The sequence below is a fragment of the Eleutherodactylus coqui genome, chromosome 10 (genome assembly GCF_035609145.1).
Source record: "Eleutherodactylus coqui strain aEleCoq1 chromosome 10, aEleCoq1.hap1, whole genome shotgun sequence".
Taxonomy (NCBI): domain Eukaryota; kingdom Metazoa; phylum Chordata; class Amphibia; order Anura; family Eleutherodactylidae; genus Eleutherodactylus; species Eleutherodactylus coqui.
In genome coordinates this window covers 119,747,297-119,760,736 of record NC_089846.1, presented here as the reverse complement: position 1 = coordinate 119,760,736, position 13,440 = coordinate 119,747,297, and positions in this window count along the sequence as shown.

Genomic DNA, 13,440 nt, shown 5'->3' with positions numbered 1-13,440 from the left:
AAAATGGGGTCATTTGTGGGGGGTCTTTATTGTTTTGGCAGCTCATAAGCTCTACAAGTGTACAATTAGGGCCTGAAACACCTTCAAGCAAAATTTCTGTTCCGAAAGCCGCTAGATGCTCCTTACCTTTTGGGCCCCGTTGTGCATCCAGACAAACGATTAGGATCACAATGGGCATGTTTCTGAACACGGGAAAAACAAGGGTATCCATTTTCATGTGCACTATACAAAAAAAACTGTCTTGTAAATTACATACTTGCAAATAAATGAAAATTGTATTTTTTCTCCTCTGAATTGCATTAACTCAAAAATATGGGGTCAAAGTACTCATAAACCCCTCAATGAATGGGCTGTATTTCTTAAAATTGGGTCATTTGTGGGGGTAACTATCATTCTGACACTTATGAGCCTTTGCGATTTGGGATTGGTGTAGGAAAACAAATTGCTCCTCAAAATTTTAATAATGAAGGTTAAATTTGTAAGTCTCCTAAATTGCTCAAAAAAAGAAAATATTTTCCAAATGTGCTTCCAGAATAAAGTAAACAGATGGAAATCAATATCTCAACTAAAATATGTGCAGTATGTTTGCACATATTTGATATTGCAGTTGACACTATGAAAAAAATGACAATTTTTAAAAAGTTCCTCACAATTTTGGCACTTTTAATAATTATACACAAATTCTATCAGTCTATTTTTATCACCTAAATGAAGTACAATATGTGGCAAGAAAAACAATGTCAGAATTACTTGGTAATGTAAAACCTTTACGGAGTTATTCTATGTGAAAATTTCCAAAATTTGGCCTGGTCATTAAGGCGCAAACAGATGTGGGCATTAAGGGGTTAAGTATACTCCAACAATAGTGGATGCATGAATGCAAATTTACAAATGAAGTATATAATTTATTGTGCATATATTAATTGAAATGTGTCATGTGAACTAAATTTATATAGTAACATATTACTATAGAATTTTAAGGCTAAAAAGACATTTGTCCATTCAGTTCAGCCTATTATCCTGCAATGTAAAAGACTGTAAGCCAAAAAATCCAGCGCTCCTGGATAGTGAAGCATAAACCATAAGTGTCACCAAGAATCAAAATAGAAGAACGGCACTTACTCGGGAGGAGGGGGGTATGACAAGCAACAGCCCCCTCCTGGAAGTGTCGACTCCTTATGTCAAATGATAGTAATCACATCCCAACCGCATCAGCATGAGTAAATGTAAGTCCTTTGTTCTAGTTGTGGTGGACGGTACAGTGGCAACGCATTTCTGTGCTCTATGGCACCTTCTTCAAGCCAATACTAACAAACAGCACAAACATATACATATATATAATAAAAACATATCTCACATTTCATTACCTAAGATTAGCATCCTCCATCACTCTTTGTAGAGTAATGACGTCCCAACAACGGGACCTGCGGCTGCTGCAGCTAATTACCAATTAAAGTGAGCCATAGATTAGCTGCAATGGTCACATGTTCTTGGTGTTGGTGACGTTGCCACTGGCTCACTGCCATCGAAAGTAAAGTGGGCACCACTGAAGTGGGAGTAGCATGGGTACAGTGGACAGGAGTATGGCTTCCTGTATGTCGGTACAGCCTTTTGAAAAATAATTTATTCCCGTAGGACCCAATTAAATCATAAATTGCACAGACTTTCCACGATTTTAAAAGGGTTGTGTCATTACCAGGAAAAAAAATTATCGGCTGGGCACGAGATCAAATAAAAAAAGAAAGCTTACTCACTTGCCTTCACTCCCCCATGGGACACAGCTGCCTCATCCCTGTGCCTTTCAACGGAGTGCCGTTAGAAGTCAGGTGACTGCTGCGGTCAACCATATACACATGGCCGCTGAGGGCAGGGACTGGTTGCAGCGGTCACGTGAGCAATGACTATAGCATCATTGCTTCCTGTATCAGTCAGCACCAAAGCAGAGGGGACTATGCCAGGGGTGCTTAAATGGAGGCAATAAGAGATGAGCGAACGTACTCGGTTCGGGTGTTTTTGCACTCGAGCACCGCTTTTTCCGAGTAACTTACTACTCGGACAAAAAGATTCGGGGGGCGCCGGGGGTGAGCGGGGGGTTGCAAAGGGGAGTGGGGGGGGGGGGGTTGGAGAGAGAGAGAGCTCCCCCCTGTTCCCCACTGCTACCCCCGCTCCACCACGCCGCCCCCCAATTCTTTTCGTCCGAGTAGTCAGTTACTCGAAAAACTCGGTACTCGAGTGCAAAAACACCCGAACCGAGTACGCTCGCTCATCTCTAGAGACAATGTAAGTGGATGGGTAATGCCTATTTCTTTACACCATTCCTTTACCATTCCTTGAAGAAATAGGATTTAAATAGGCTTTCTGGGACATAAAAAAGTTAAACTAGCTTAAAATTAAGAAAAAATGAATCCCCGCTAGAGATGAGCGAACACCAAAATGTTCGGGTGTTCGTTATTCGTAACGAACTTCCCGTGATGCTCGAGGGTTCGTTTCGAACAACGAACCCCATTGAAGTCAATGGGCGACCAGAACATTTTTGTATTTCGCCGATGCTCGCTAAGGTTTTCATGTGTGAAAATCTGGGCAATTCAGGAAAGTGATGGGAATGACACAGTGACGGATAGGGCAGGCGAGGGGCTACATGTTGGGCTGCATCCTAAGTTCACAGGTCCCACTATTAAGCCACAATAGCGGCAAGAGTGGGCCCCCCCCCCCTCCCAACAACTTTTACTTCTGAAAAGCGCTCATTAGCATGGCATACCTTTGCTAAGCACCACACTACCTCCAACAAAGCACAATCACTGCCTGCATGACACTCCACTGCCACTTCTCCTGAGTTACATGCTGCCCAACCGCACCCCCTCCCCCCCACAGCGCACACCAAAGTGTCCCTGCGCAGCCTTCAGCTGCCCTCATGCCACACCACGCTCATGTCTATTTAGAATTGCGTCTGCCATGACGAGGGACCGCAGGCATACACTGCAGAGGTTGGCACGGCTAGGCAGCGACCCTCTTTAAAAGTGGCGGAGCGATAGCCCACAATGCTGTACAGAAGCAATGAGAAATAGAATCCTGTGCCACCGCCATCAGGAGCTGCACACGTGGGCATAGCAATGGGGAACCTATGTGCCACACACTATTCATTCTGTCAAGGTGTCTGCATGCCCCAGTCAGACCGGGCTTTTTAATTCATAGACACAGGCAGGTACAACTCCCTATTGTGAAGTCCCTGTCGACCCACAGCATGGGTGGCTCCCTGGAACCCACCGGCGGTACACAAAAATATCCCATTGCATTGCCCAACACAGCTGAGGTAGTAATGTCGTGCGTAATACAGGTGGGCTTCGGCCCACACTGCATGCCCCAGTCAGACTGGGATTCTTTACAAGTGGACACATGTAGGTTTAACTCCCTGTGGACCCACTGCCTGGGTGGGTGCCAGGAAGCCACCGGCGGTACATAGAAATATCCCATTGCATTGCCCAACACAGCTGAGGTAGTAATGTCGTGCGTAATACAGGTGGGCTTCGGCCCACACTGCATGCCCCAGTCAGACTGGGATTCTTTACAAGTGGACACATGTAGGTTTAACTCCCTGTGGACCCACTGCCTGGGTGGGTGCCAGGAAGCCACCGGCGGTACATAGAAATATCCCATTGCATTGCCCAACACAGCTGAGGTAGTAATGTCGTGCGTAATACAGGTGGGCTTCGGCCCACACTGCATGCCCCAGTCAGACGGGTTCTTTAGAAGTGTACAGATGTATTAAAAACTCAGTGTGCACCTACAGCATGGGTGGCTCCCTGGAACCCACCGGCGGTACACAAAAATATCCCATTGCATTGCCCAACACAGCTGAGGTAACGTCAGCTGTAATGCAGGTGGGCTAAAAATTAATTTGATTACACTGTAGGCGAGGGCCCACAAAAATTGCTGTATCAACAGTACTAATGTACATCCCAAAAATTGGCCATGGCCAGCCAAGAGGGCAGGTGAAACCCATTAATCGCTTTGGTTAATGTGGCTTAAGTGGTAACTAGGCCTGGAGGCAGCCCAGTGTAACGAAAAATTGGTTCAAGTTAAAGTTCCAATGCTTTTAAGCGCATTGAAACTTATAAAAATTGTTCTGAAAAATTATTTGAGTGAGCCTTGTGGCCCTAAGAAAAATTGCCCGTTCAGCGTGATTACGTGAGGTTTCAGGAGGTGGAGCAGGAGGAGGAGGAGGAGGAATATTAGACACAGATTGATGAAGCAGAAATGTCCCCGTTTTGGATGGTGAGAGAGAACGTAGCTTCCATCCGCGGGTGCAGCCTACGTATTGCTTACGTATCGCTGCTGTCCGCTGGTGGAGAACAGAAGTCTGGGGAAATCCAGCCTTTGTTCATCTTGATGAGTGTTAGCCTGTCGGCACTGTCGGTTGACAAGCGGCTACGCTTATCTGTGATGATTCCCCCAGCCGCACTAAACACCCTCTCCGACAACACGCTAGCCGCAGGACAAGCAAGCACCTCAAGGGCATACAGGGCTAGTTCAGGCCACGTGTCCAGCTTCGACACCCAGTAGTTGTAGGGGGCAGAGGCGTCACCAAGGATGGTCGTGCGATCCGCTACGTACTCCCTCACCATCCTTTTGCAGTGCTCCCGCCGACTCAGCCGTGACTGGGGAGCGGTGACACAGTCTTGGTGGGGAGCCATAAAGCTGGCCAGGCCCTTAAAGACTGTTGCACTGCCTGGGATGTACATGCTGCTCGATCTACGCACATCCCCTGCAACATGGCCCTCGGAACTGCGCCTTCTGCCACTAGCGCTGTCGGCTGGGAATTTTACCATCAGCTTGTCCGCAAGGGTCCTGTGGTATAGCAACACTCTCGAACCCCTTTCCTCTTCGGGAATCAGAGTGGGCAGGTTCTCCTTATACCGTGGATCGAGCAGTGTGTACACCCAGTAATCCGTAGTGGCCAGAATGCGTGCAACGCGAGGGTCACGAGAAAGGCATCCTAACATGAAGTCAGCCATGTGTGCCAGGGTACCTGTACGCAACACATGGCTGTCTTCACTAGGAAGATCACTATCAGGATCCTCCTCCTCCTCCTCCTCCTCCTCCTCAGGCCATACACGCTGAAAGGATGACAGGCAATCAGCCGGTGTACCGTCAGCAGCGGCCCAAGCTGTCTCTTCCCCCTCCTCCTCATCCTCCTCATGCTCCTCCTCCTCCTCCTGTACGCGCTGAGAAATAGACAGGAGGGTGCCCTGACTATCCAGCGGCATACTGTCTTCCCCCGCCCCCGTTTCCGAGCGCAAAGCAGCTGCCTTTATGGTTTGCAGGGAATTTCTCAAGATGCATAGCAGAGGAATGGTGACGCTAATGATTGTAGCATCGCCGCTCACCACCTGGGTAGACTCCTCAAAATTACCAAGGACATGGCAGATGTCTGCCAACCAGGCCCACTCTTCTGAAAGGAATTGAGGAGGCTGACTCCCACTGCGCCGCCCATGTTGGAGTTGGTATTCGACTATAGCTCTACGCTGTTCATAGAGCCTGGCCAACATGTGGAGCGTAGAGTTCCACCGTGTGGGCACGTCGCACAGCAGTCGGTGCACTGGCAGCTTAAAGTGATGTTGCAGGGTGCGCAGGGTGGCAGCGTCCGTGTGGGACTTGCGGAAATGTGCGCAGAGCCGGCGCGCCTTTACGAGCAGGTCTGACAAGCGTGGGTAGCTTTTCAGAAACCGCTGAACCACCAAATTAAAGACGTGGGCCAGGCATGGCACGTGCGTGAGGCTGCCGAGCTGCAGAGCCGCCACCAGGTTACGGCCGTTGTCACACACGACCATGCCCGGTTGGAGGCTCAGCGGCGCAAGCCAGCGGTCGGTCTGCTGTGTCAGACCCTGCAGCAGTTCGTGGGCCGTGTGCCTCTTATCGCCTAAGCTGAGTAGTTTCAGCACGGCCTGCTGACGCTTGCCCACCGCTGTGCTGCCACACCGCGCGACACCGACTGCTGGCGACATGCTGCTGCTAACACATCTTGATTGTGAGACAGAGGAGGAGGAGGAGGAGGAGGAGGGTGCTTTAGTGGAGGAAGCATACACCTCCGCAGATACCAGCACCGAGCTGGGGCCCGCAATTCTGGGGGTGGGTAGGACGTGAGCGGTCCCAGGCTCTGACTCTGTCCCAGCCTCCACTAAATTCACCCAATGTGCCGTCAGGGAGATGTAGTGGCCCTGCCCGCCTGTGCTTGTCCACGTGTCCGTAGTTAAGTGGACCGTGGCAGTAACCGCGTTGGTGAGGGCGCGCACAATGTTGCGGGAGACGTGGTCGTGCAGGGCTGGGACGGCACATCGGGAAAAGTAGTGGCGACTGGGAACTGAGTAGCGCGGGGCCGCCGCCTCCATGATACTTTTGAAGGACTCAGTTTCCACAACCCTATACGGCAGCATCTCAAGGCTGATGAATTTTGCTATGCGGACGGTTAACGTTTGAGCGTGCGGGTGCGTGGCGGCGTACTTGCGCTTGCGCTCGAACACTTGCGCAAGCGACGGCTGAACGGTGCGCTGAACTACACTGCTGGATGGGGCCGAGGACAGCGGAGATGAGGGTGTGGGTGCAGGCCATGAGGCGGTAGTGCCTGTGTCCTGAGAGGGGGGTTGCATCTCAGTGGCAGGTTGGGGCACAGGGGGAGAGGCAGGGGTGCAAACCGGAGACGGTGAACGGCCTTTGTCCCACCTTGCGGGGTGCTTGGCCATCATATGTCTGCGCATGGTGGTGGTGGTGAGGCTGTTGGTGTTGGCTCCCCGGCTGAGCTTTGCGCGACAAAGGTTGCACACCACTGTTCGTCGGTCGTCAGGCGTCTCTGTGAAAAACTGCCAGACCTTAGAGCACCTCGGCCTCCGCAGGGTGGCATGGCGCGAGGGGGCGCTTTGGGAAACACTTGGTGGATTATTCGGTCTGGCCCTGCCTCTACCCCTGGCCACTGCACTGCCTCTTGCAACCTGCCCTGCTGATGCCCTTGACTCCCCCTCTGAAGACCTGTCCTCCTGAGTAAGCGTTGCACACCAGGTGGGGTCAGTCACCTCATCGTCCTGCTGCTCTTCCTCCGAATCCTCTGTGCGCTGCTCCCTGGGACTTACTGCCCTTACTACTACCTCACTGCAAGACAACTGTGTCTGATCGTCATCGTCCTCCTCACCCACAGAAAGTTGTTGAGACAGTTGGCGGAAGTCCCCAGCCTCTTCCCCCGGACCCCGGGAACTTTCGAATGGTTGGGCATCAGTGACGATAAACTCCTCTGGTGGGAGAGGAACCGCTGCTGCCCAATCTAAGCAGGGGCCCGAGAACAGTTCCTGGGAGTGTTCCCGCTCCTGAGCAGGTGTCATTGTAGTGGAGTGAGGAGGCTGGGAGGAAGGAGGAGCAGCAGACAGAGGATTCGGATTGGCAGCAGTGGACGGCGCAGAACTGCGGGTAGACGATAGGTTGCTCGAAGCACTTTCTGCCATCCAGGACAGGACCTGCTCACACTGCTCATTTTCTAATAACCGTCTCCCGCGTGGACCCATTAATTGGGCGATGAATGTGGGGACGCCAGAAACGTGCCTCTCTCCTAATCGCGCAGCAGACAGCTGCGACACACCTGGATCAGGAGCTTGGCCTGTGCCCACACCCTCACTTGGCCCTCCGCGTCCTCGGCCACGTCCACGTCCACGTCCTCTAGGCTTACCCCTACCCCTCAGCATGCTGTATTACCAGTGATTAGATTTCCCAGGCAGGAAATAAATTGGCGCAAGACTGCAGGCCAAATATAATTTTTGCCCTTTTTGGAAAACGAAAGGCCCCACTGCCTCTAGTGAATGAATTATCAAAGTTTAATAACTGTGCTGTGTCCCTGCTTATGTGTCACAGAACGTGAGGGTAGCAGAGTTATTAACTGTGGCAGAGCAGGTATTTTTTTTCCCAATTAAGGAAAGCAAATGGCGAACCCAGCAGTAAAGCGTAGCTGGGTGCGTATGATTTAGCAATGTTTTTCACGCAGCTCACACGTCTCCACAGGCGTAAGGACGGACAGAGGCTGGACAAATAGATTTGTTTTCAGTTTTTTCCCACCAACAGGCAGCACTGCGTATATTCAATGAACCGGAGAAGTTTAATAACTGTGCTGTGTCCCTGCTTATGTGTCACAGAACGTGAGGGTAGCAGAGTTATTATAACTCTTGGAGAGCAGGTATTTTTTTTCCCAATTAAGGAAAGCAAATGGCGAACCCAGCAGTAAAGCGTAGCTGGGTGCGTATGATTTAGCAATGTTTTTCACGCAGCTCACACGTCTCCACAGGCGTAAGGACGGACACAGGCTGGACAAATAGATTTGTTTTCAGTTTTTTCCCACCAACAGGCAGCACTGCGTATTTTCAATGAACCGGAGAAGTTTAATAACTGTGCTGTGTCCCTGCTTATGTGTCACAGAACGTGAGGGTAGCAGAGTTATTAACTGTGGCAGAGCAGGTATTTTTTTTCCCAATTAAGGAAAGCAAATGGCGAAGCCAGCAGTAAAGCGTAGCTGGGTGCGTATGATTTAGCAATGTTTTTCACGCAGCTCACACGTGTCCACCGCCCGTAAGGACGGACAGAGGCTGGACAAATAGATTTGTTTTCAGTTTTTTCCCACCAACAGGCAGCACTGCGTATATTCTATGAATAATAACTGTGTTGTGGCCCTGCCTATACAATTCTTTCCCTGCAGTATCAATGGAGGGTGGAATGCTCTGCAGAGGCGATTTTGAGAAGCCCAAAAAAAATGCAGCACAGCCAACAGCAGCCTGGACAGTACTGCACACGGATAAATATGGCCCTAGAAAGGACCGTTGAGGTTCTTGAAGGCTACACTCACTCCTAACACTCTCCCTGCCTATGCAGCACTTCTGTCCCTAATGCCAGGTGCAACGGTCTGCAGAGGCGATTTTGAGAAAAAAAAAAATCCCACTGCTAACAGCAGCCAACACACAGCTATCAGTGGCCCTAATAAGGACCTTTGGGGGGTCTTGAAGCCTACACTAACTACCAATTCTTTCCCTACAGCAGCTCCGGTATAAACAGCACTGTCCCTCATCTAACTCACCAGGCATCTGAGGCGAGCCGCGGGAGGGGCCGACTTTTATATTAGGCGAACACCTGATCTCGCCAGCCACTCACAGCAGGGGGGTGGTATAGGGCTTAAACGTTGCAGGGGGAAGTTGTAATGCCTTCCCTGTCTTTCAATTGGCCAGAAAAGCGCGCTAACGTCTCAGGGAAGGAAGTGAAAGTAACCAGAACACCGCATGGTGTTCGTCACGAATAACGAACATCCCGAACACCCTAATATTCGCACGAATATCAAGCTCGGACGAACGCGTTCGCTCATCTCTAATCCCCGCCTATCCCAGATGCTCCCCATTCGGTGCTGCAGCCCTGCAGAGAGCCCGGAAGAAGCGGTGTGCCATCATGTTCATGTGACCACTCAGCCAGGCTTCAGCGGTGATTCCTTCATAGCCGCTGAAGCCTTTGAATGGCTAAGCGGTCACGTCCACAATGAACTGCACGGGACGGCATGCCACTTCTCCTGGGCGCTGTGCAGCAGGCACCGGGGCTGCAGCGCTGGATGGGGAGCCACGGGGAGCAGTAACTATTCAATTGTAGTTGAGTTTGAGCATGTCTAACTTTTTTATGTCCAGGAAAACCCCTTTAAGATTAATAATAAAATCCGATAATGCAGGAATATGATCATACAGGATTTGTTCATCTTCACCGACGAACTCTATTGTGCAGAATCTACACTTGCAGTGATTTATTTTCTGAAATGTCATCCTCTACTTATGTAATCCGCATATCTGAAGTTCTCCTCTGAATGTGCATCAGCTTATCTATGATGCAAACCATGAACTAAGTGACTCACCATTAAATGTGTGCATCTATTTCTATCCTGAGCTGCAGTTGCTATTTTACTTTGATCCATCTGTCCTTTAATAAATCCCAGGTCATTATGTTCCTGATGATAAATTGATGCTAAGTGAAGATGTGCAATACATTCAAATTACACTGTTTTGCTTAGCACATAAATGCATAACTCAACGGATAATAGTCCAATTGTTCTTGCTTACAAAACATTCTCACAGCTCTATATGAAAGATACAGTAAAATATACATCTATTCATGATCATTTCCTTAGCAGTTCTGCTAGTTTATGGCCGGAAAATCAATATATGTCCTGTAGATCTTTCCATGCATAAAACTAAGGTGATTACAATAAAGGCCATTTATTTATGAGGTTTAGAAACGCACATTGTGTGATCAGGCAGAGGTCTAGGCAACTTTTTATTAGAATGCTTAGTATCCTATTCACAGCTGCTCTGACTCTACAGTGATGTGAAATAGCATTTCTCATTGCATCAGTATCTGAGAAAGCCTAAAAGTGATGGAAAGCGTATAATCCCTTTCAGGGGCGTAACTAAAGGCTCAGGGGCCCTGATGCAAAACGTGAGCTGGGCCCTCCCCTCTATCTGTATCTGTACCCGTACCCATACCTAAACTATGCTGCACAGAGACATAGCTTGAAGCTTCTGGGCCCCAATGCAAAACCTGTAACAGGGCCCCCAACTATAATGCTTTATTCATAGTACTGGGCTCCCTATATGGAGAATAGAGGCTTTATGGGCCCCCTAAGGCTCCTGGGCCCTGGTGCAACCGCATCCCCTGCACCCTCTATATTTACGCCCCTGATCCCTTTGTATCTCTTCTATATGTCCTGTTGTAACGTTCTGATTTGAAGATGGAGTAGCCGGATTCATCACTCTCTAGAATGCTCTATCATTGCTTAAAGGGGTTTTCCAGTGAAATACTAATAATGACCTATCATCAGGATAGGTTATCAATAGTTGATCGGCTGGGGTCTGCCGCTCGGGATCTCCACCAATCAGCTCTGCAGGCGCATGCTGTCAACGCCGCAATAACATAGAGTTCGGAGCGTAAGCCTCTGTGTTGACCTTTGTGTAGTGGTTGGTGCTTGTAACGGCAGGCACTGCTCTCATTAAAATCAATGGGAGCCGTGCCTGCAGTTACAAGTACCAGCCACTATAAGGAGGTTGGCGAGGAGGCTTCCACTCCAACCTCTGTGTATTTGGAGCAGAAGTCTCCGCACCAACCTCTCATGTAGTGGCCGGCGCTTGTAACTGCAGGCACGGCTCTCTCATTGATTTAAGTCCTCATTGACCAATTAGCTGACAACATGTGCCCTCACAGCTGATCGGTCGTGGTTCCGAGCGGTGGACCCCTGCCGATCAACTTTTGATGACCTATGGTAATGATAAGTCATCAACAGTATTTGACTAGAAAACCCCTTTAACTGTCCAATGATGATGCTCCTTGCCTCATTGTAGATGGGCCAATGCATCATCTTTAAGAGAACTCGCCAGACATTTTTAGGATGAATGGAGAGAGATATAGTTGAAGTGTATCAGACGCTGGTAGAAAGTATACCATGGAGAGTATCTGATGTCATTAGGACCACCAGAGTCCCCACTATTAAGTATTAACATATGGAAATAAATACTACATTTGATTCAGCTGACCGGTTACTTTTGGTAGGATAGTGTATACTTACTGTAATTGTCTGAACCCTGCAATACCCAGGCATATAATCAACCAGAGAACACAATTCCTCGGTCCCATGACTTTAGGCCTCATGTCCATGACATGCACGGACTTAGAGTGTGGTATCCCACATGGAATCTGCCCTGCCGGCAGCCATGGGATATTTTCTTACCTCTCCAGATCCTGCGTGGGTCTCCTCTGTCCCTGCCAGATCTTCTTTCTTCTGCACAGCGGATGCATATGGGCACAGTGCCTTCTTTTTTCCAATCTCCTGCTTTCCTGTGGGATCTGTGGGACATCTGCAGTGTCAGCTGTGGGTATGCTGTGGATCAGATGGCTTCTATTGACTTCAATGGAAGCCTTCTGCGCGAGTATCCTCAGAAAATGAAGCATGCTGCAATTCATTTTGGGGACCGGATGGTCCGCAAATCAAATCCGCATGTTTTAAATCCATTTGCAGATGCGAATGCAACCCTATGGATGCCCTGATTTACGGATCATCCGCAAATCAAATCCACCAGTGGACATTGGGCCTAAGTTAGGGTCAAGGTGTTGGCTGGCTCCATGACCTAAAGGGGTTGTCCAGTGAACATTTTTTTTCCTAAAAGTGTGTACTGGTTTAAAATAATAAACTGACCCATACTCAATCTATGAATGTCCCCAGCGCTCTGATCCACTGCCATTCTGGTTCCCTCTGGACTCTGTTTACATCTGGACAGCTGATCACATGTAGTCTACGCCGGTGAATGCTCTGGCCATTCACTTGCCTCAGTAGTACCAATAGTGAGGCCAGTATATAAGCACAACAGCCACATATAACTGCCACTAAGGCCAGTAAGGGCAGATTGAAATAGTCTACCTCTTAGTTTAATTGGCCAGACAGCCACATATCCTGCACATGTGTCACTGAATCATCTCTGTCTACCTCATTATGTTATCTCAGGGGGAGAAGAGACAGCGCTTGAATAAGTTTGTGACACTTTAATGCGCCAAACAATTACTGCATTAGGAACACCTACTCAATAATTGGTTGTTCCATCTTTTTGGGTGATCACGGCTTTTAGACTCTAGGGAACAGATTTCCCATGGTGGTGAACATCCTCGACTCACGCCCGCTCCATCAGTTGGTGAATATTTTGCAGATAAGTTGGAGCATATTTTATAGCTCCTTTCAGCATATCCTCGCTTTTAAATCAAGCAGCACACCTGCTGACTTCCTTGGTGCAATTTTTGGTAACTCTATTGCTTTTCCTTGGAAGTGGAGAAGGAGGCCACAGAACCACAGGTCCCTGGAGCACAAAAGTGCCAGTACCCCCGCTTCAAAAGAAGGGCCTCAGAACCCTTCGGGCATAAAAAAAAACTCCTCCACCGACACAATGTCATTTAGAACTTATCCTACGGGCCTGATACTAACACATCTATGTCATAATCAGATTCAAGTAAACAATCTGTAACACCCTGGACAGAACTATTAGACCTTACAGTCACAATAGTCTGCAAAGAAAGTGCACAAAACCAGAGGGGGATAAAGATGACAATCTCATCTACTGACACATAGTCGCCCAGGATTTATCCATACGGGCCTAGTGCATAATGTATGGTTGGTCATACTGTCACGTTCACCCTGATCACAAAGGCACACCATGCCCACACCACACTCAGGACGAATATAGGGTTGTGGTCCCACAGGGAGAGAGAATGTACATATACAACAACACAAATACCAGACGTCAACAACAATCTGAACTGTGATGCTACAACAGATACACTGTACATACATGGAAACAACCAACAACAACAGACAAATGCCAAAACACTTAGTAACACTTACCA